Below are 20,634 nucleotides of genomic sequence, written 5' to 3' on the forward strand. Positions count from 1 at the left end.
GTTCTTTGTCATTTTCTTTTCCCTATTTCAGTCAATGCATTCCTACAAAAATCTTCACAATACCAAGCATTTTATTTAATTTTTAAGATAACTTATTCTAAAGTTCATAGAACCAGAGGTTTATTCTTAAATTGTATTCAACACTTGTTTGATGAAAATTATTCGGAAAGCATGGAGAAAACAGTTAGGTGCTGCTGAGATTTTAACTCAGGATTTCCTGTTTACGAGACAGGCGCTTTAACCACCAAGCCACAGCACCAACGTTAATAGTACAAAATGCATAAATAATTTATTGTTGATGATGAAAATGTGTTTTCTGCTATAAATTCTTCTTTATATGTATTGTAATCTTAAACATGAAAAGATACTCAATCACTACGCAAGGATTAATATGTTTTAATAAACAGGTACTCTTATAAAACCTAATTTCATTTCTTGAATTCTTTACAATTTTTTTCATGAAGGTATTAATATTGCTCAAATATAGGTAGTAATTTCATCTACGTCTTTCTCATAGATATGTAGTTTTTTTCATTTTGCAATAACAATATTCATTCTATAATCTTGAAAATACTTGGGTTTTTATAAGGTTTAAGATAATCTTTTCAACAGTAAGATGAATCAGACTTTTATATTTTAATTGTATTGGAATAAGACCTGATGACAATGATTTGTTATATAACAAAGAGAAAAGCAAGGCGCTGCTGAGAGTTGAACTCAGGATCTCCTGTTTACTAGACAGGCGCTTTAACCAGCTAAGCCACAGCACCCACTTGATTCTTAATTTTGAAACACTTTTCTTTATGGTGTTCAAGAGAATATTGCTTTTTCACTTTCATATTCTTTTCTAAGTTCACACACTTCTCCACTCAAACACTTAAGATGAATGAAGACTCTTCACTTATTCAAAAACACCTCTCTAATTTGAAGTTTTCCCTATTCATATCATTTTAAACTATACCTTGCTGAAGAATGGATTAGTTGAATTCAACAATAGAGTGATCATTCACCTCTATCTTGTTCTTTGTCATTTCTTTTCCCTATTTCAGTCAATGCATTCCTACAAAAATCACCACAATACCAAGCATGTTATTTAATTTTTAAGATAACTTATGACAAAAGTTCATAGAACCAGATGTTTATTCTTAAATTGTATTCAGCACTTGTTTGATGAAAATTATTTGGAAAGCATGGAGAAAACAGTTAGGTGCTGCTGAGATTTGAACTCAGGATTTCCCGTTTACGAGACAGGAGCTTTAACCACTAAGCCACAGCACCAACGGTAATAGTAAATAATGCAAAAATCATTTATTGTTGATGATGAAAATGTGTTTTCTGCTATAAATTCTTCTTTATATGTATTGTAATCTTAAACACGAAAAGATACTCAATCAATACGCAAGGATTAATATGTTTTAATAAACAGGTACTCTTATAAAACTCAATTTAATTTCTTGAATTCTTTACAATTTTTTTTCATAAAGGCATTACTATTGCTCCAATCTAGGTAGAAATTTCATCTACGTCTTTCTCATAGATATGTATTTTTTTCATTTTGCAATAACAGTATTCATTCTAAAATCTTGAAAATATTTGGGTTTTTATAAGGTTTAAGATGATCTGTTCAACAGTAATATGAATCCGACTTTTATATTTTAATTGTATCGGAATAAGACCTAACGAATATGATTTGTTATATAACAATGAGAAAAGCAAGGCACTGCTGAGAGTTGAACTCAGGATCTCCTGTTTACTAGACAGGCGCTTTAACCAGCTAAGCCACAGCACCCACTTGATTCTTAATTTTGAAACACTTTTCTTTATGGTGTTCCAGAGAATATTGCTTTTTCACTTTCATATTCTTTTCTAAGTTCACACACTTCTCTACTCAAACACTTAAGATGAATGAAGGCTCTTCACTTATTCAAAAACACCTCTCTAATTTGAAGTTTACCCTATTCATATCATTTTAAAATATACCTTGCTGAAGAATGGATTAGTTGAATTCAACAATAGAGTGATCATTCACCTCTATCTTGTTCTTTGTCATTTTCTTTCCCTATTTCTGTCAATTCATTCCTACAAAAACCTTCACAATACCAAGCATGTTATTTAATTTTTAAGATAACTTATTCTAAAGTTCATAGAACCAGATGTTTATTCTTAAATTGTATTCAACACTTGTTTGATGAAAATTATTTGGAAAGCATGGAGAAAACAGTTAGGTGCTGCTGAGATTTGAACTCAGGATTTCCTGTTTACGAGACAGGAGCTTTAACCACTAAGCCACAGCACCAACTGTGATAATAAAAAATGCATAAATCATTTATTGTTGATGATGAAAATGTGTTTTCTGCAATACATTCTTCTTTATATGTATTGTAATCTTAAACACGAAAAGATACTCAATCACTACTCAAGGATTAATATGTTTTAATAAACAGGTACTCTTATAAAACTCAATTTCATTTCTTGAATTCTTTACAATTTTTTTTCATAAAGGTATTACTATTGCTCCAATCCAGGTAGAAATTTCATCTACGTCTTTCTCATAGATATGTATTTTTTTCATTTTGCATTAACAGTATTCATTCTAAAATCTTGAAAATACTTGGGTTTTTATAAGGTTTAAGATGATCTGTTCAACAGTAATATGAATCAGACTTTTATATTTTAATTGTATCGGAATAAGACCTAATGAAAATGATTTGTTATATAACAATGAGAAAAGCAAGGCGCTGCAGAGAGTTGAAGTCAGGATCTCCTGTTTACTACACAGGCGCTTTAACCAGCTAAGCCACAGCAACCACTTGATTCTTAATTTTGAAACACTTTTCTTTATGGTGTTCAAGAGAATATTGCTTTTTCACGTTCATATTCTTTTCTAAGTTCACACACTTCTCCACTCAAACACTTAAGATGAATGAAGGCTCTTCACTTATTCAAAAACACCTCTCTAATTTGAAGTTTACCCTATTCATATCATTTTAAAATATACCTTGCTGAAGAATGGATTAGTTGAATTCAACAATAGAGTGATCATTCACCTCTATCTTGTTCTTTGTCATTTTCTTTTCCCTATTTCAGTCAATGCATTCCTACAAAAATCTTCACAATACCAAGCATTTTATTTAATGTTTAAGATAACTTATTCTAAAGTTCATAGAACCAGATGTTTATTCTTAAATTGTGTTCAACACTTGTTTGATGAAAATTATTTGGAAAGCATGGAGAAAACAGTTAGGTGCTGCTGAGATTTGAACTCAGGATTTCCCGTTTACGAGATAAGAGCTTTAACCACTAAGCCACAGCACCAACGGTAATAGTAAATAATGCAAAAATCATTTATTTTTGATGATGAAAATGTGTTTTCTGCTATAAATTCTTCTTTATATGTATTGTAATCTTAAACACGAAAAGATACTCAATCACTACGCAAGGATTAATATGTTTTAATAAACAGGTACTCTTATAAAACTCAATTTCATTTCTTGAATTCTTTACAATTTTTTTTCATAAAGGTATTACTATTGCTCCAATCTAGGTAGAAATTTCATCTACGTCTTTCTCATAGATGTGTATTTTTTTCATTTTGCAATAACAGTATTCATTCTAAAATCTTGAAAATACTTGGGTTTTTATAAGGTTTAAGATGTTCTGTTCAACAGTAATATGAATCAGACTTTTATATTTTAATTGTATCGGAATAAGACCTAATGAATATGATTTGTTATATAACAATGAGAAAAGCAAGGCACTGCTGAGAGTTGAACTCAGGATCTCCTGTTTACTAGACAGGCGCTTTAACCAGCTAAGCCACAGCACCCACTTGATTCTTAATTTTGAAACACTTTTCTTTATGGTGTTCCAGAGAATATTGCTTTTTCACTTTCATATTCTTTTCTAAGTTCACACACTTCTCTACTCAAACACTTAAGATGAATGAAGGCTCTTCACTTATTCAAAAACACCTCTCTAATTTGAAGTTTACCCTATTCATATCATTTTAAAATATACCTTGCTGAAGAATGGATTAGTTGAATTTAACAATAGAGTGATCATTCACCTGTATCTTGTTCTTTGTCATTTTCTTTTCCCTATTTCAGTCAATGCATTCCTACAAAAATCTTCACAATACCAAGCATTTTGTTTAATTTTTAAGATAACTTATTCTAAAGTTCATAGAACCAGATGTTTATTCTTAAATTGTATTCAACACTTGTTTGATGAAAATTATTCGGAAAGCATGGAGAAAACATCTAGGTGCTGCTGAGATTTGAACTCAGGATATCCTATTTACGAGACAGGCGCTTAACCACTAAGCCACAGCACACACATTAATGGTAAAAAATACATAAATAATTTATTGTTGATGATGAAAATGTGTTTTCTGCTATAAATTCTTCTTTATATGTATTGTAATCTTAAACACGAAAAGATACTCAATCACTACGCAAGGACTAATATGTTTTAATAAACAGGTACTCTTATAAAACCCAATTTCATTTCTTGAATTCTTTACAATTTTTTTTCATGAAGGTATTAATATTGCTCAAATCTAGGTAGAAACTTCATCTACGTCTTTCTCATAGATATGTATTTTTTTCATTTTGCAATAACAGTATTCATTCTATAATCTTGAAAATACTTGGGTTTTTATAATGTTTAAGATGATCTTTTTAACAGTAAGATGAATCAGACTTTTATATTTTAATTGTATCGGAATAAGACCTAATGAAAATGATTTGTTATATAACAATGAGAAAAGCAAGGCGCGGCAGAGAGTTGAACTCAGGATCTCCTGTTTACTACACAGGCGCTTTAACCAGCTAAGCCACAGCACCCACTTGATTCTTAATTTTGAAACACTTTTCTTTATGGTGTTCAAGAGAATATTGCTTTTTCACGTTCATATTCTTTTCTAAGTTCACACACTTCTCTACTCAAACACTTAAGATGAATGAAGACTCTTCATTTATTCAAAAACACCTCTCTAATTTGAAGTTTACCCTATTCATATCATTTTAAACTATACCTTGCTGAAGAATGGATTAGTTGAATTCAACAATAGAGTGATCATTCACCTCTATCTTGTTCTTTGTCATTTTCTTTTCCCTATTTCAGTCAATGCATTCCTACAAAAATCTTCACAATGCCAAGCATGTTATTTAATGTTTAAGATAACATATTCTAAAGTTCATAGAACCAGATGTTTATTCTTAAATTGTATTCAACACTTGTTTGATGAAAATTATTTGGAAAGCATGGAGAAAACAGTTAGGTGCTGCTGAGATTTGAACTCAGGATTTCCTGTTTACGAGACAGGAGCTTTAACCACTAAGCCACAGCACCAACGGTAATAGTAAAAAATGCAAAAATCATTTATTGTTGATGATGAAAATGTGTTTTCTGCTATAAATTCTTCTTTATATGTATTGTAATCTTAAGCACGAAAAGATACTCACTCACTACGCAAGGATTAATATGTTTTAATAAACAGGTACTCTTAAAAAACTCAATTTCATTTCTTGAATTCTTTACAATTTTTTTTCATAAAGGTATTACTATTGCTCCAATCTAGGTAGAAATTTCATCTACGTCTTTCTCATAGATATGTATTTTTTTCATTTTGCAATAACAGTATTCATTCTATAATCTTGAAAATACTTGGGTTTTTATAAGGTTTAAGATGATCTGTTCAACAGTAATATTAACCAGACTTTTATATTTTAATTGTATCGGAAGAAGACCTAATGAAAATGATTTGTTATATAACAATGAGAAAAGCAAGGCGCTGCTGGGAGTTGAACTCAGGATCTCCTGTTTACTAGACAGGCACCTTAACCAGCTAAGCCACAGCACCCACTTGATTCTTAATTTTGAAACACTTTTCTTTATGGTGTTCAAGAGAATATTGCTTTTTCACTTTCATATTCTTTTCTAAGTTCACACACTTCTCTACTCAAACACTTAAGATGTATGAAGACTCTTCACTTATTCAAAAACACCTCTCTAATTTGAAGTTTACCCTATTCATATCATTTTAAAATATACCTTGCTAAAGAATGGATTAGTTGAATTCAACTATATAGTGATCATTCACCTCTATCTTGTTCTTTGTCATTTCTTTTCCCTATTTCAGTCAATGCATTCCTACAAAAATCACCACAATACCAAGCATGTTATTTAATTTTTAAGATAACTTATGACAAAAGTTCATAGAACCAGATGTTTATTCTTAAATTGTATTCAGCACTTGTTTGATGAAAATTATTTGGAAAGCATGGAGAAAACAGTTAGGTGCTGCTGAGATTTGAACTCAGGATTTCCCGTTTACGAGACAGGAGCTTTAACCACTAAGCCACAGCACCAACGGTAATAGTAAATAATGCAAAAATCATTTATTGTTGATGATGAAAATGTGTTTTCTGCTATAAATTCTTCTTTATATGTATTGTAATCTTAAACACGAAAAGATACTCAATCAATACGCAAGGATTAATATGTTTTAATAAACAGGTACTCTTATAAAACTCAATTTAATTTCTTGAATTCTTTACAATTTTTTTTCATAAAGGCATTACTATTGCTCCAATCTAGGTAGAAATTTCATCTACGTCTTTCTCATAGATATGTATTTTTTTCATTTTGCAATAACAGTATTCATTCTAAAATCTTGAAAATATTTGGGTTTTTATAAGGTTTAAGATGATCTGTTCAACAGTAATATGAATCCGACTTTTATATTTTAATTGTATCGGAATAAGACCTAACGAATATGATTTGTTATATAACAATGAGAAAAGCAAGGCACTGCTGAGAGTTGAACTCAGGATCTCCTGTTTACTAGACAGGCGCTTTAACCAGCTAAGCCACAGCACCCACTTGATTCTTAATTTTGAAACACTTTTCTTTATGGTGTTCCAGAGAATATTGCTTTTTCACTTTCATATTCTTTTCTAAGTTCACACACTTCTCTACTCAAACACTTAAGATGAATGAAGGCTCTTCACTTATTCAAAAACACCTCTCTAATTTGAAGTTTACCCTATTCATATCATTTTAAAATATACCTTGCTGAAGAATGGATTAGTTGAATTCAACAATAGAGTGATCATTCACCTCTATCTTGTTCTTTGTCATTTTCTTTCCCTATTTCTGTCAATTCATTCCTACAAAAACCTTCACAATACCAAGCATGTTATTTAATTTTTAAGATAACTTATTCTAAAGTTCATAGAACCAGATGTTTATTCTTAAATTGTATTCAACACTTGTTTGATGAAAATTATTTGGAAAGCATGGAGAAAACAGTTAGGTGCTGCTGAGATTTGAACTCAGGATTTCCTGTTTACGAGACAGGAGCTTTAACCACTAAGCCACAGCACCAACTGTGATAGTAAAAAATGCATAAATCATTTATTGTTGATGATGAAAATGTGTTTTCTGCAATACATTCTTCTTTATATGTATTGTAATCTTAAACACGAAAAGATACTCAATCACTACTCAAGGATTAATATGTTTTAATAAACAGGTACTCTTATAAAACTCAATTTCATTTCTTGAATTCTTTACAATTTTTTTTCATAAAGGTATTACTATTGCTCCAATCCAGGTAGAAATTTCATCTACGTCTTTCTCATAGATATGTATTTTTTTCATTTTGCATTAACAGTATTCATTCTAAAATCTTGAAAATACTTGGGTTTTTATAAGGTTTAAGATGATCTGTTCAACAGTAATATGAATCAGACTTTTATATTTTAATTGTATCGGAATAAGACCTAATGAAAATGATTTGTTATATAACAATGAGAAAAGCAAGGCGCTGCAGAGAGTTGAACTCAGGATCTCCTGTTTACTACACAGGCGCTTTAACCAGCTAAGCCACAGCAACCACTTGATTCTTAATTTTGAAACACTTTTCTTTATGGTGTTCAAGAGAATATTGCTTTTTCACGTTCATATTCTTTTCTAAGTTCACACACTTCTCCACTCAAACACTTAAGATGAATGAAGGCTCTTCACTTATTCAAAAACACCTCTCTAATTTGAAGTTTACCCTATTCATATCATTTTAAAATATACCTTGCTGAAGAATGGATTAGTTGAATTCAACAATAGAGTGATCATTCACCTCTATCTTGTTCTTTGTCATTTTCTTTTCCCTATTTCAGTCAATGCATTCCTACAAAAATCTTCACAATACCAAGCATTTTATTTAATGTTTAAGATAACTTATTCTAAAGTTCATAGAACCAGATGTTTATTCTTAAATTGTGTTCAACACTTGTTTGATGAAAATTATTTGGAAAGCATGGAGAAAACAGTTAGGTGCTGCTGAGATTTGAACTCAGGATTTCCCGTTTACGAGATAAGAGCTTTAACCACTAAGCCACAGCACCAACGGTAATAGTAAATAATGCAAAAATCATTTATTTTTGATGATGAAAATGTGTTTTCTGCTATAAATTCTTCTTTATATGTATTGTAATCTTAAACACGAAAAGATACTCAATCACTACGCAAGGATTAATATGTTTTAATAAACAGGTACTCTTATAAAACTCAATTTCATTTCTTGAATTCTTTACAATTTTTTTTCATAAAGGTATTACTATTGCTCCAATCTAGGTAGAAATTTCATCTACGTCTTTCTCATAGATGTGTATTTTTTTCATTTTGCAATAACAGTATTCATTCTAAAATCTTGAAAATACTTGGGTTTTTATAAGGTTTAAGATGTTCTGTTCAACAGTAATATGAATCAGACTTTTATATTTTAATTGTATCGGAATAAGACCTAATGAATATGATTTGTTATATAACAATGAGAAAAGCAAGGCACTGCTGAGAGTTGAACTCAGGATCTCCTGTTTACTAGACAGGCGCTTTAACCAGCTAAGCCACAGCACCCACTTGATTCTTAATTTTGAAACACTTTTCTTTATGGTGTTCCAGAGAATATTGCTTTTTCACTTTCATATTCTTTTCTAAGTTCACACACTTCTCTACTCAAACACTTAAGATGAATGAAGGCTCTTCACTTATTCAAAAACACCTCTCTAATTTGAAGTTTACCCTATTCATATCATTTTAAAATATACCTTGCTGAAGAATGGATTAGTTGAATTTAACAATAGAGTGATCATTCACCTGTATCTTGTTCTTTGTCATTTTCTTTTCCCTATTTCAGTCAATGCATTCCTACAAAAATCTTCACAATACCAAGCATTTTGTTTAATTTTTAAGATAACTTATTCTAAAGTTCATAGAACCAGATGTTTATTCTTAAATTGTATTCAACACTTGTTTGATGAAAATTATTCAGAAAGCATGGAGAAAACATCTAGGTGCTGCTGAGATTTGAACTCAGGATATCCTGTTTACGAGACAGGCGCTTTAACCACTAAGCCACAGCACCAATGTTAATGATAAAAAATGCATAAATAATTTATTGTTGATGATGAAAATGTGTTTTCTGCTATAAATTCTTCTTTATATGTATTGTAATCTTAAACACGAAAAGATACTCAATCACTACGCAAGGACTAATATGTTTTAATAAACAGGTACTCTTATAAAACCCAATTTCATTTCTTGAATTCTTTACAATTTTTTTTCATAAAGGTATTAATATTGCTCAAATCTAGGTAGAAATTTCATCTACGTCTTTCTCATAGATATGTATTTTTTTCATTTTGCAATAACAGTATTCATTCTATAATCTTGAAAATACTTGGGTTTTTATAAGGTTTAAGATGATCTTTTCAACAGTAAGATGAATCAGACTTTTATATTTTAATTGTATCGGAATAAGCCCTAATGAAAATGATTTGTTATATAACAATGAGAAAAGCAAGGCGCTGCTGAGAGTTGAATTCCGGATCTCCTGTTTACTAGACAGGCGCTTTAACCAGCTAAGCCACAGCACCCACTTGATTCTTAATTTTGAAACACTTTTCTTTATGGTGTTCAAGAGAATATTACTTTTTCACTTTCATATTCTTTTCTAAGTTCACACACTCCTCTACTCAAACACTTAAGATGAATGAAGACTCTTCACTTATTCAAAAACACCTCTCTAATTTAAAGTTTACCCTATTCATATCATTTTAAAATATACCTTGCTAAAGAATGGATAAGTTGAATTCAACAATAGAGTGATCATTCACCTCTATCTTGTTCTTTGTCATTTTCTTTTCCCTATTTCAGTCAATGCATTCCTACAAAAATCTTCACAATACCAAGCATTTTATTTAATTTTTAAGATAACTTATTCTAAAGTTCATAGAACCAGAGGTTTATTCTTAAATTGTATTCAACACTTGTTTGATGAAAATTATTCGGAAAGCATGGAGAAAACAGTTAGGTGCTGCTGAGATTTTAACTCAGGATTTCCTGTTTACGAGACAGGCGCTTTAACCACCAAGCCACAGCACCAACGTTAATAGTACAAAATGCATAAATAATTTATTGTTGATGATGAAAATGTGTTTTCTGCTATAAATTCTTCTTTATATGTATTGTAATCTTAAACACGAAAAGATACTCAATCACTACGCAAGGATTAATATGTTTTAATAAACAGGTACTCTTATAAAACCTAATTTCATTTCTTGAATTCTTTACAATTTTTTTCATGAAGGTATTATTATTGCTCAAATATAGGTAGTAATTTCATCTACGTCTTTCTCATAGATATGTAGTTTTTTTCATTTTGCAATAACAATATTCATTCTATAATCTTGAAAATACTTGGGTTTTTATAAGGTTTAAGATGATCTTTTCAACAGTAAGATGAATCAGACTTTTATATTTTAATTGTATTGGAATAAGACCTGATGAAAATGATTTGTTATATAACAATGAGAAAAGCAAGGCGCTGCTGAGAGTTGAACTCAGGATCTCCTGTTTACTAGACAGGCGCTTTAACCAGCTAAGCCACAGCACTCACTTGATTCTTAATTTTGAAACACTTTTCTTTATGGTGTTCAAGAGAATATTGCTTTTTCACTTTCATATTCTTTTCTAAGTTCACACACTTCTCCACTCAAACACTTAAGATGAATGAAGACTCTTCACTTATTCAAAAACACCTCTCTAATTTAAAGTTTACCCTATTCATATAATTTTAAAATATACCTTGCTAAAGAATGGATAAGTTGAATTCAACAATAGAGTGATCATTCACCTCTATCTTGTTCTTTGTCATTTTCTTTTCCCTATTTCAGTCAATGCATTCCTACAAAAATCTTCACAATACCAAGCATTTTATTTAATTTTTAAGATAACTTATTCTAAAGTTCATAGAACCAGATGTTTATTCCTAAATTGTATTCAACACTTGTTTGATGAAAATTATTCGGAAAGCATGGAGAAAACAGTTAGGTGCTGCTGAGATTTTAACTCAGGATTTCCTGTTTACGAGACAGGCGCTTTAACCACCAAGCCACAGCACCAACGCTAATAGTACAAAATGCATAAATAATTTATTGTTGATGATGAAAATGTGTTTTCTGCTATAAATTCTTCTTTATATGTATTGTAATCTTAAACACGAAAAGATACTCAATCACTACGCAAGGATTAATATGTTTTAATAAACAGGTACTCTTATAAAACCTAATTTCATTTCTTGAATTCTTTACAATTTTTTTCATGAAGGTATTATTATTGCTCAAATATAGGTAGTAATTTCATCTATGTCTTTCTCATAGATATGTAGTTTTTTTCATTTTGCAATAACAATATTCATTCTATAATCTTGAAAATACTTGGGTTTTTATAAGGTTTAAGATAATCTTTTCAATAGTAAGATGAATCAGACTTTTATATTTTAATTGTATTGGAATAAGACCTGATGACAATGATTTGTTATATAACAATGAGAAAAGCAAGGCGCTGCTGAGAGTTGAACTCAGGATCTCCTGTTTACTAGACAGGCGCTTTAACCAGCTAAGCCACAGCACCCACTTGATTCTTAATTTTGAAACACTTTTCTTTATGGTGTTCAAGAGAATATTGCTTTTTCACTTTCATATTCTTTTCTAAGTTCACACACTTCTCCACTCAAACACTTAAGATGAATGAAGACTCTTCACTTATTCAAAAACACCTCTCTAATTTGAAGTTTACCCTATTCATATCATTTTAAACTATACCTTGCTGAAGAATGGATTAGTTGAATTCAACAATAGAGTGATCATTCACCTCTATCTTGTTCTTTGTCATTTCTTTTCCCTATTTCAGTCAATGCATTCCTACAAAAATCACCACAATACCAAGCATGTTATTTAATTTTTAAGATAACTTATGACAAAAGTTCATAGAACCAGATGTTTATTCTTAAATTGTATTCAGCACTTGTTTGATGAAAATTATTTGGAAAGCATGGAGAAAACAGTTAGGTGCTGCTGAGATTTGAACTCAGGATTTCCTGTTTACGAGACAGGAGCTTTAACCACTAAGCCACAGCACCAACGGTGATAGTAAAAAATGCATAAATCATTTATTGTTGATGATGAAAATGTGTGTTCTGCTATAAATTCTTCTTTATATGTATTGTAATCTTAAACACGAAAAGATACTCAATCACTACTCAAGGATTAATATGTTTTAATAAACAGGTACTCTTATAAAACTCAATTTCATTTCTTGAATTCTTTACAATTTTTTTTCATAAAGGTATTACTATTGCTCCAATCTAGGTAGAAATTTCATCTACGTCTTTCTCATAGATATGTATTTTTTTCATTTTGCATTAACAGTATTCATTCTAAAATCTTGAAAATACTTGGGTTTTTATAAGGTTTAAGATGATCTGTTCAACAGTAATATGAATCAGACTTTTATATTTTAATTGTATCGGAATAAGACCTAATGAAAATGATTTGTTATATAACAATGAGAAAAGCAAGGCGCTGCAGAGAGTTGAACTCAGGATCTCCTGTTTACTACACAGGCGCTTTAGACAGCTAAGCCACAGCAACCACTTGATTCTTAATTTTGAAACACTTTTCTTTATGGTGTTCAAGAGAATATTGCTTTTTCACGTTCATATTCTTTTCTAAGTTCACACACTTCTCTACTCAAACACAAGTTGAATGAAGACTCTTCACTTATTCAAAAACACCTCTCTAATTTGAAGTTTACCCTATTCATATCATTTTAAAATATACCTTGCTAAATAATGGATTAGTTGAATTCAATAATAGAGTGATCATTCACCTCTATCTTGTTCTTTGTCATTTTCTTTTCCCTATTTCAGTCAATGCATTCCTACAAAAATCTTCACAATACCAAGCATTTTATTTTATTTTTAAGATAACTTATTCTAAAGTTCATAGAACCAGATGTTTATTCTTAAATTGTATTCAACACTTGTTTGATGAAAATTATTCGGAAAGCATTGAGAAAACAGTTAGGTGCTGCTGAGATTTTAACTCAGGATTTCCTGTTTACGAGACAGGCGCTTTAACCACCAAGCCACAGCACCAACGGTAATAGTAAAAAATGCATAAATAATTTATTGTTGATGATGAAAATGTGTTTTCTGCTATGAATTCTTCTTTATATGTATTGTAATCTTAAACATGAAAAGATACTCAATCACTACGCAAGGACTAATATGTTTTAATAAACAGGTACTCTTATAAAACCCAATTTCATTTCTTGAATTTTTTATAATTTTTTTCATGAAGGTATTAATATTGCTCAAATCTAGGTAGAAACTTCATCTACGTCTTTCTCATAGATATGTATTTTTTTCATTTTGCAATAACAGTATTCATTCTATAATCTTGAAAATACTTGGGTTTTTATAAGGTTTAAGATGATCTTTTTAACAGTAAGATGAATCAGACTTTTATATTTTAATTGTATCGGAATAAGACCTAATGAAAATGATTTGTTATATAACAATGAGAAAAGCAAGGCGCTGCAGAGAGTTGAACTCAGGATCTCCTGTTTACTACACAGGCGCTTTAACCAGCTAAGCCACAGCACCCACTTGATTCTTGATTTTGAAACACTTTTCTTTATGGTGTTCAAGAGAATATTTCTTTTTCACGTTCATATTCTTTTCTAAGTTCACACACTTCTCTACTCAAACACTTAAGATGAATGAAGACTCTTCATTTATTCAAAAACACCTCTCTAATTTGAAGTTTACCCTATTCATATCATTTTAAACTATACCTTGCTGAAGAATGGATTAGTTGAATTCAACAATAGAGTGATCATTCACCTCTATCTTGTTCTTTGTCATTTTCTTTTCCCTATTTCAGTCAATGTATTCCTACAAAAATCTTCACAATGCCAAGCATGTTATTTAATTTTTAAGATAACATATTCTAAAGTTCATAGAACCAGATGTTTATTCTTAAATTGTATTCAACACTTGTTTGATGAAAATTATTTGGAAAGCATGGAGAAAACAGTTAGGTGCTGATGAGATTTGAACTCAGGATTTCCTGTTTACGAGACAGGAGCTTTAACCACTAAGCCACAGCACCAACGGTAATAGTAAAAAATGCAAAAATCATTTATTGTTGATGATGAAAATGTGTTTTCGTTTTCTGCTATAAATTCTTCTTTATATGTATTGTAATCTTAAGCACGAAAAGATACTCACTCACTACGCAAGGATTAATATGTTTTAATAAACAGGTACTCTTAAAAAACTCAATTTCATTTCTTGAATTCTTTACAATTTTTTTTCATAAAGGTATTACTATTGCTCCAATCTAGGTAGAAATTTCATCTACGTCTTTCTCATAGATATGTATTTTTTTCATTTTGCAATAACAGTATTCATTCTAAAATCTTGAAAATACTTGGGTTTTTATAAAGTTTAAGATGATCTGTTCAACAGTAATATGAATCAGACTTTTATATTTTAATTGCATCGGAATAAGACCTAATGAAAATGATTTGTTATATAACAATGAGAAAAGCAAGGCGCTGCTGAGAGTTGAACTCAGGATCTCCTGTTTACTAGACAGGCGCTTCAACCAGCTAAGCCACAGCACCCACTTGATTCTTAATTTTGAAACACTTTTCTTTATGGTGTTCAAGAGAATATTACTTTTTCACTTTCATATTCTTTTCTAAGTTCACACACTCCTCTACTCAAACACTTAAGATGAATGAAGACTCTTCACTTATTCAAAAACACCTCTCTAATTTGAAGTTTACCATATTCATATCATTTTAAAATATACCTTGCTACAGAATGGATAAGTTGAATTCAGCAATAGAGTGATCATTCACCTCTATCTTGTTCTTTGTCATTTTCTTTTCCCTATTTCAGTCAATGCATTCCTACAAAAATCTTCACAATACCAAGCATTTTATTTAATTTTTAAGATAACTTATTCTAAAGTTCATAGAACCAGATGTTTATTCTTAAATTGTATTCAACACTTGTTTGATGAAAATTATTCGGAAAGCATGGAGCAAACAGTTAGGTGCTGCTGAGATTTTAACTCAGGATTTCCTGTTTACGAGACAGGCGCTTTAACCACCAAGCCACAGCACCAACGTTAATAGTACAAAATGCATAAATAATTTATTGTTGATGATGAAAATGTGTTTTCTGCTATAAATTCTTCTTTATATGTATTGTAATCTTAAACACGAAAAGATACTCAATCACTATGCAAGGATTAATATGTTTTAATAAACAGGTACTCTTATAAAACCTAATTTTATTTCTTGAATTCTTTACAATTTTTTTCATGAAGGTATTATTATTGCTCAAATATAGGTAGTAATTTCATCTACGTCTTTCTCATAGATATGTAGTTTTTTTCATTTTGCAATAACAGTATTCATTCTATAATCTTGAAAATACTTGGGTTTTTATAAGGTTTAAGATGATCTTTTTAACAGTAAGATGAATCAGACTTTTATATTTTAATTGTATTGGAATAAGACCTGATGAAAATGATTTGTTATATAACAATGAGAAAAGCAAGGCGCTGCTGAGAGTTGAACTCAGGATCTCCTGTTTACTAGAAAGGCGCTTTAACCAGCTAAGCCACAGCACCCACTTGATTCTTAATTTTGAAACACTTTTCTTTATGGTGTTCAAGAGAATATTGCTTTTTCACTTTCATATTCTTTTCTAAGTTCACACACTTCTCCACTCAAACACTTAAGATGAATGAAGACTCTTCACTTATTCAAAAACACCTCTCTAATTTGAAGTTTACCCTATTCATATCATTTTAAAATATACCTTGCTGAAGAATGGATTAGTTGAATTCAACAATAGAGTGATCATTCACCTCTATCTTGTTCTTTGTCATTTTCTTTCCCTATTTCTGTCAATTCATTCCTACAAAAATCTTCACAATACCAAGCATGGTATTTAATTTTTAAGATACCTTATTCTAAAGTTCATAGAACCAGATGTTTATTCTTAAATTGTATTGTTTGATGAAAATTATTTGGAAAGCATGGAGAAAACAGTTAAGTGCTGCTGAGATTTGAACTCAGGATTTCCTGTTTACGAGACAGGAGCTTTAACCACTAAGCCACAGCACCAACTGTAATAGTAAAAAATGCATAAATCATTTATTGTTGATGATGAAAATGTGTTTTCTGCTATAAATTCTTCTTTATATGTATTGTAATCTTAAACACAAAAAGATACTCAATCACTACCCAAGGATTAATATGTTTTAATAAACAGGTACTCTTATAAAACCTAATTTCATTTCTTGAATTCTTTACAAATTTTTTTTTCATGAAGGTATTAATATTGCTCAAATCTAGGTAGAAAGTTCATCTACTTCTTTCTCATAGATATGTATTTTTTTCATTTTGCAATAACAGTATTCATTCTATAATCTTGAAAATACTTGGGTTTTTATAAGGTTTAAGATGATCTGTTCAACAGTAATATGAATCAGACTTTTATATTTTAATTGTATCGGAATAAGACCTAATGAAAATGATTTGTTATATAACAATGAGAAAAGCAAGGCGCTGCTGGGAGTTGATCTCAGGATCTTCTTTTTACTAGACAGGCACCTTAACCAGCTAAGCCACAGCACCCACTTGATTCTTAATTTTGAAACACTTTTCTTTATGGTGTTCAAGAGAATATTGCTTTTTCACTTTCATATTCTTTTCTAAGTTCACACACTTCTCTACTCAAACACTTAAGATGTATGAAGACTCTTCACTTATTCAAAAACACCTCTCTAATTTGAAGTTTACCCTATTCATATCATTTTAAAATATACCTTGCTAAAGAATGGATTAGTTGAATTCAACTATATAGTGATCATTCACCTCTATCTTGTTCTTTGTCAATTTCTTTTCCCTATTTCAGTCAATGCATTCCTACAAAAATCTTCACAATACCAAGCATTTTATTTAATTTTTAAGATAACTTATTCTAAAGTTCATAGAACCAGATGTTTATTCTTAAATTGTATTCAACACTTGTTTGATGAAAATTATTCGGAAAGCATGGAGCAAACAGTTAGGTGCTGCTGAGATTTTAACTCATTATTTCCTGTTTACGAGACAGGCGCTTTAACCACCAAGCCACAGCACCAACGTTAATAGTACAAAATGCATAAATAATTTATTGTTGATGATGAAAATGTGTTTTCTGCTTTAAATTCTTCTTTATATGTATTGTAATCTTAAACACGAAAAGATACTCAATCACTACGCAAGGATTAATATGTTTTAATAAACAGGTACTCTTATAAAACCCAATTTCATTTCTTGAATTCTTTACCATTTTTTTCATGAAGGTATTAATATTGCTCAAATCTAGGTAGACATTTCATCTACGTCTTTCTCATAGATATGTAGTTTTTTTCATTTTGCAATAACAATATTCATTCCATAATCTTGAAAATACTTGGGTTTTTATAAGGTTTAAGATGATCTTTTCAACAGTAAGATGAATCAGACTTTTATATTTTAATTGTATCAGAATAAGACCTAATGAAAATGATTTGTTATATAACAATGAGAAAAGCAAGGCGCTGCTGAGAGTTAAACTCAGGATCTCCTGTTTACTAGACAGGCGCTTTAACCAGCTAAGCCACAGCACCCACTTGATTCTTAATTTTGAAACACTTTTCTTTATGGTGTTCAAGAGAATATTGCTTTTTCACTTTCATATTCTTTTCTAAGTTCACACACTTCTCCACTCAAACACTTAAGATGAATGAAGACTCTTCACTTATTCAAAAACACCTCTCTAATTTGAAGTTTACCCTTTTCATATCATTTTAAAATATACCTTGCTAAAGAATGGATTAGTTGAATTCAATAATAGAGTGATCATATGGCTGAGATACCCGCCACCCCCTCTCAACACAATCCCCAAAGGAGGGAAACCGGAAACAGTTCTTGAAGTTTTTGGAAGAGGGAGGGAGTGACCCTCCCGGCCGTATTTATTAAAACAAATTAAAACATTAAATCAACAATTTCATATTAATGTACAATTTCATTACCATATTGCGATGTTTGGCTAACCTTAACAGATTCTCTAATACAGAGGTTCTCCTAGCCGAACTAACATCCTACAAACATTTACTTGAAATTATGAAATTGTACATCCTAACGTTTAAGGGCCAACGGCAAGGTCGTAACCGGTGTCAAGATCCCTAACCAGAAATACCCCCCACTTGTGAGGGGCGACAGCACTGAGGCGTACCTCAAGTGCAACTACCAATTTCCCTTTGACTTGACGGGGGCACCAATAAAACTCGACGCCACTTAAAGGTCGTTCGAGGACTCGTGTGAGGTATCTAAAAGGTAGCGTAGACCCCCCCCCAAACCCTGCACAACTTACCACATCTGCCGTCGCAGACGTCACTGGCCCCGGGAAATTCCCCAGGAGGGGGCTGTAACCCCTCCTACACAGGAAGGGGCCTTGACCGCCTTTCCTTATCTTTCGGCGACCCATCCTTAGAAGGGACCGCCTCCCCGTTGAGGGGCCAATGGCCACCTCTCCCGAGCGCTCCCATCCGTGTTGGGTGACGCCCACTCATAGGGATCTTCCAATTAGTGCTCACCGATCATGACCTTACCGCCACAGGCCGGATAGTTGACCGGCTATCCGGACCCCCCACAAAGCTCCTACCTAAAGGTCATGTTTTAACGTTTTTAACCATGCTAAGAAGTCACATATGAGTAACTCATTCCCCACCCGAGACAAATGCACACCATCCCCCAAATACATACTGTCATCATTAATACAGCCATGCGAAATAGAATGCAATGTCCTGGAACGGAACAACCTACTGACTTTGTTATTAAGCTTTCTAACAGAATGATTCAAAGCAGGAATAGAAATAGCCCCTCGCCACACCTTTCGTGGGATCATATGGGACCACGCAATTATGCACCCCGGAACTCTCCTCGCCAACCAACTTACAGTGGAAAGCATTGCCACCAGGAGAAGTCGTCTACCGGTGGTGACCAAATCATTGCCCCCTAGATGTACTATGACTATAGACGGCGGTGACCTCGTCCGCCCTAACAAACCCTCGAAAAATGTTTGAAACTGGTCAATACAGAGACCGCCTCTTCCGTAGAAGGACACCCTGTACCCGTATTCCCCAGCTACGTGAATCATGTCACCTGCTTTGAATACGTCCGCGGCACGCCTCACGTATGAGTGGCCCACGACCCACACCTCCTTTTTCACAGCCGGTGATGTCTGACCGCTGGCCCGGTGTTGAGTCGACTGCATAGTCCGCCCCGCCTCGTAGGCTTGCGCAACTGAAAACCAAACAAAAACAAGAGGCGTGAGTACATCATTACAGCTTCACAACATGTGCAACCGCACATACCTCTTATAACAATTGGAGGACCAACGCCCCACTCGTTTCACTTGGTCAACATTAAGACCCCTAGCTGTAGCTTCTGTAGCAGCCCCTATCCGAAAGGAATGGGTCCCAAACTCGCCCGGGTTCAAGCCTGCAGCGGCAATTGACATCGCAAGTACCCGCTGAAACTGAAATTTCGTCAGTGGGGTGGCGTCCGCGTGTCTCAACAAGGTCCCCCCCATGATGCCACCCTTCGTGCTAGGTAGTTTTCTAAACACTTTACCGGACACATGGAGGACCCGGGAATCCTGCGTATGATTATGCAGTCACCCATCCCACCTTGATCGGTCTTGGACCTGACAAAGGAGACAGTCATTGTCTCTCCTCTGATCTGAACGTGTTCCTGGCACAAACCCCCTGTCACATCCTGTTTGTTCCTTGCCACCAGTTCGCTTACCCGCATCGCCCCATGAAATGCCAGCGTAAAAGCGGCTCGGAACAACACTGTCTCAAACTGAGATGAACATGTGGAAGGGAGTGTGGCCAACAACTGGGCCAACCTATCCAAACCTATCGGGCGCCTCTCATCTACTCTGCGACCCTCAAGGCGTTGCCACCCACGCAGCGCTTTCTGTACAACGAAAGACGCTGTCGGGTCCTGGATACCATGAGCCCTGGCAACAAAGGAAATGGCAGCACGATGCCTCTGGGCCGTAGCCACCGATTTCCCAGCCCTACGTAAGGACATCAGAAAATTCTCTACCCATTCCTCGTGGCCCCAAAGCCCCTCTCTATCGGTCCCCAAAAAGGCTAAATAGGACCG

The 20,634-nt window shown here is 32.6% G+C and overlaps 16 non-coding genes across 16 annotated transcripts; all 16 read right to left on the reverse strand.

The window, feature by feature from the left end:
* Nucleotides 1-696: 696 nt before the first annotated feature.
* On the reverse strand, nt 697-770 carry TRNAT-AGU (transfer RNA threonine (anticodon AGU)). The gene has a single exon. It is a non-coding gene; the product is annotated as a tRNA-Thr (tRNA).
* Nucleotides 771-1,205: 435 nt separating this feature from the next.
* Nucleotides 1,206-1,278, reverse strand: TRNAT-CGU (transfer RNA threonine (anticodon CGU)). The gene has a single exon. It is a non-coding gene; the product is annotated as a tRNA-Thr (tRNA).
* A 437-nt stretch (nt 1,279-1,715) lies between these two features.
* On the reverse strand, nt 1,716-1,789 carry TRNAT-AGU (transfer RNA threonine (anticodon AGU)). The gene has a single exon. It is a non-coding gene; the product is annotated as a tRNA-Thr (tRNA).
* Nucleotides 1,790-2,223: 434 nt separating this feature from the next.
* On the reverse strand, nt 2,224-2,296 carry TRNAT-CGU (transfer RNA threonine (anticodon CGU)). Its single transcript has one exon. It is a non-coding gene; the product is annotated as a tRNA-Thr (tRNA).
* A 1,456-nt stretch (nt 2,297-3,752) lies between these two features.
* On the reverse strand, nt 3,753-3,826 carry TRNAT-AGU (transfer RNA threonine (anticodon AGU)). The gene has a single exon. It is a non-coding gene; the product is annotated as a tRNA-Thr (tRNA).
* A 1,453-nt stretch (nt 3,827-5,279) lies between these two features.
* TRNAT-CGU (transfer RNA threonine (anticodon CGU)) lies at nt 5,280-5,352 on the reverse strand. Its single transcript has one exon. It is a non-coding gene; the product is annotated as a tRNA-Thr (tRNA).
* Nucleotides 5,353-6,298: 946 nt separating this feature from the next.
* TRNAT-CGU (transfer RNA threonine (anticodon CGU)) lies at nt 6,299-6,371 on the reverse strand. The gene has a single exon. It is a non-coding gene; the product is annotated as a tRNA-Thr (tRNA).
* A 437-nt stretch (nt 6,372-6,808) lies between these two features.
* On the reverse strand, nt 6,809-6,882 carry TRNAT-AGU (transfer RNA threonine (anticodon AGU)). Its single transcript has one exon. It is a non-coding gene; the product is annotated as a tRNA-Thr (tRNA).
* A 434-nt stretch (nt 6,883-7,316) lies between these two features.
* On the reverse strand, nt 7,317-7,389 carry TRNAT-CGU (transfer RNA threonine (anticodon CGU)). The gene has a single exon. It is a non-coding gene; the product is annotated as a tRNA-Thr (tRNA).
* Nucleotides 7,390-8,845: 1,456 nt separating this feature from the next.
* Nucleotides 8,846-8,919, reverse strand: TRNAT-AGU (transfer RNA threonine (anticodon AGU)). Its single transcript has one exon. It is a non-coding gene; the product is annotated as a tRNA-Thr (tRNA).
* Nucleotides 8,920-9,354: 435 nt separating this feature from the next.
* TRNAT-CGU (transfer RNA threonine (anticodon CGU)) lies at nt 9,355-9,427 on the reverse strand. The gene has a single exon. It is a non-coding gene; the product is annotated as a tRNA-Thr (tRNA).
* Nucleotides 9,428-10,883: 1,456 nt separating this feature from the next.
* On the reverse strand, nt 10,884-10,957 carry TRNAT-AGU (transfer RNA threonine (anticodon AGU)). Its single transcript has one exon. It is a non-coding gene; the product is annotated as a tRNA-Thr (tRNA).
* Nucleotides 10,958-11,902: 945 nt separating this feature from the next.
* Nucleotides 11,903-11,976, reverse strand: TRNAT-AGU (transfer RNA threonine (anticodon AGU)). Its single transcript has one exon. It is a non-coding gene; the product is annotated as a tRNA-Thr (tRNA).
* Nucleotides 11,977-12,411: 435 nt separating this feature from the next.
* TRNAT-CGU (transfer RNA threonine (anticodon CGU)) lies at nt 12,412-12,484 on the reverse strand. The gene has a single exon. It is a non-coding gene; the product is annotated as a tRNA-Thr (tRNA).
* A 3,997-nt stretch (nt 12,485-16,481) lies between these two features.
* TRNAT-CGU (transfer RNA threonine (anticodon CGU)) lies at nt 16,482-16,554 on the reverse strand. Its single transcript has one exon. It is a non-coding gene; the product is annotated as a tRNA-Thr (tRNA).
* Nucleotides 16,555-18,012: 1,458 nt separating this feature from the next.
* TRNAT-AGU (transfer RNA threonine (anticodon AGU)) lies at nt 18,013-18,086 on the reverse strand. Its single transcript has one exon. It is a non-coding gene; the product is annotated as a tRNA-Thr (tRNA).
* Nucleotides 18,087-20,634: the final 2,548 nt, after the last annotated feature.

This window comes from Lissotriton vulgaris, chromosome 12 (genome assembly GCF_964263255.1).
Source record: "Lissotriton vulgaris chromosome 12, aLisVul1.2, whole genome shotgun sequence".
In the NCBI taxonomy this organism is placed as follows: Eukaryota; Metazoa; Chordata; class Amphibia; order Caudata; family Salamandridae; genus Lissotriton; species Lissotriton vulgaris.